Genomic DNA, 2564 nt, shown 5'->3' with positions numbered 1-2564 from the left:
ATAATTTACTATAAGATTAGCTTTAATAATATTTTTTTTACACTTATGTTTTATTTAGGTTAAATTCAACACTCACCAACTCACTGCAGTTTTAAAAACATCCAGTCCAGCATGCAATTATCCTGTGTGTGTGACCTTCAATGGATCCAGTCCCTCAGTCACTCAATTATTTGTCGTACTTTACAGACTTGACCCATGAGTCCAGGATGTCCTGCAGATAATATGAAGAAAAAAATGTCACCAACATCCTCTGTAATAAACAAATACTGAAATCCCGTCCCTCTCGAAGAACAGTCTATCTTGAGTAAACATCAGCAAATGAGACAGACTCTTTACAGTGGCTCAACAACCACTGTGAGTTGCAAGATGAACAAAGAAAGGCTGTGTGCAGTAACAACATGTTGTTTTTTTATTCTGCTCCTTTTAACTCTTAGCAGGTAGAAAGTCTGCCTGCTCAATAGTTAAATGTTAAGCAGACACACCTGCTATTGCACACTCAATAAGTAAACAGGGCTTTAAAGATACAAGAGTTTCTTGGACAGTAAAACACAGAGATGTTGGCCTAGATTTCACTTTCAGGATCTTAGAAACTACTGTTGTGATTTTACATTACCATGATATAATAACCTTTTAGAGACATTTAAAACCCAAATTCACTAACATGTATGTTTTTTAGGGTTAGCTACAGTATGTCCCTTAAAAAGGGCAGATTTTTCTTTTAATGACCTAATCAAATTTTGTTTTTGTTGTCAGATCTGTTTTGGCCTTAGAATCTTTGCACAAAATCTTTTAATAATTTTTTTTTTCCCAAGCAACAAGGAACAGAAACTCTTGGCTGCACCCTGGGGTGTTGCAAGCACACCAAAGCTGTTGGGTCTTTCATTTGGTTCAAAGTTCTGACACACCTTCTTTTTACAAACAGCCAAGAGCTAAATATAATATTGCATGCAGTGGTAAAGAGGAAACAGGAGAAAAGCTACAGGAGGCTGGTAGACGGACATTTCTTCAACTTTAATCCTTATGTGTTAGATCCAAACAAAGATAATTCATTCGTTATTTTAGCCATAAGGCTGAATCTCACTAAGGCTGGCTGGTTAAGGATGAAATGCATTTTAGTTTACTACTGGAGAGACATCTTCTTAATGCACATAAAATAAACTTTGTGTAGCATGGTTATTTTTTAAATAACCTTCCAAAAAAAACTAAAAAATTTTTAACCGTAGTACTTTTTTAATTTGATAATAAAGGCAAACAGTATCAAGGCTTTTTTCCCCTGTTAGTCAAATGACTCGTCAAGCGAAGGCCGTTAAAATCGCCTAGGCTCTCATGTGCATGCTGTGGGAACATCAATTACAAGATACCATTCAGTGCAATGTATTTTCAGTATTTGCATTTATTATAGCCACTCTGTCGAAATAATACCGTTTGATGAGCTGAGTGGTCTTCAGCTCCCAAAACTTCCGTGCACGTCTCTCCTGCCTCAATACCTTCCTCTATAGTGACAACCCTGATTTCCTCTTCATTTTAGATGGGATTAATCTATTCCTGTAACAGGGATGTGTACCTCAGTCTTTTAAGGTGGCTGTAATCAAAACTTTAATTAAGAAACCGTCTGTTGACTCAGATGAATTTTCAGTCAATTATAGACCTATGTCCAATCTTCCTTTTCTTTCTAAAATTCTTGAGAAAATAGTTGCCAAAAAGTGTGTGACCACTTACACCATCATTAACTTTTTGGAGAGTTTTTATCTGGTTTTAGAGCTCATCATAGCCCTGAAGCAGCTCTGGTTAAGGTCACTGATATTCTCATGGCCTCAGATTTATCTGACTTGTATCTGTACTTATACTGTTACTTATATTGTCATGGCTCAGAACGGAGGACCCAGTATTCAACAATACTTGTTAAAATTGGATCTGCAGCAGCAGCGACTACCGTAGGATCCTGTGCAGAAAGGAAAAACAGGTTAGTGAACATGTAAATCTGTCGGAGGGTTATGATTATGAATGTCAGTCACTAACCTGGTTTACTAGTTCAGTCCGTGCCCAGAGAACATGGTAGGATCCAGCTGGTGGGCTTCCAACAAGATGCGACAGATGCCACCCAGAGTGTCCCACACGCCGCAGCCCCAGAGGACAGAGAACAAGCAGGACACAATATCCTGTCAGAGGGAAGGAGGGCAAAGCCAAAGCTCAGGATTCAGAACCAGGAGCCCAGAGGTCTGAAGAGGTTCCAAAGGGAAATCCAGGTCAGTATTAGGAAGCAGATTCAGGTTCGTTCCACAGGGAGAATCCAGCAGGAGTCCGAAGACAGGTAAGGCAAACAGATCAGAACAGGAACTGGCAGGCTTAGAGGTCTAGAGGAAGAACAATTAAGGATAAGGCAATCAGAACACAATCAGGTACACCATAAAACTCTCAACAAAGGCTTTAAAAAAGATCACTGATAAATGGGAGCAGGGTTTTTAAATAGAGACTGGAGCAGGTGACACAGATGATGAGAAACTGTACAGAACTAGATAGGTGAATGGAATGAACAATTAAGCCAGTCATCAGCAGTCAGATCA

The sequence above is a fragment of the Cyprinodon variegatus genome, unplaced genomic scaffold (assembly GCF_000732505.1).
Source record: "Cyprinodon variegatus isolate N-32 unplaced genomic scaffold, C_variegatus-1.0 Scaffold764, whole genome shotgun sequence".
In the NCBI taxonomy this organism is placed as follows: Eukaryota; Metazoa; Chordata; class Actinopteri; order Cyprinodontiformes; family Cyprinodontidae; genus Cyprinodon; species Cyprinodon variegatus.
This window is presented reverse-complemented; position numbering follows the sequence as displayed.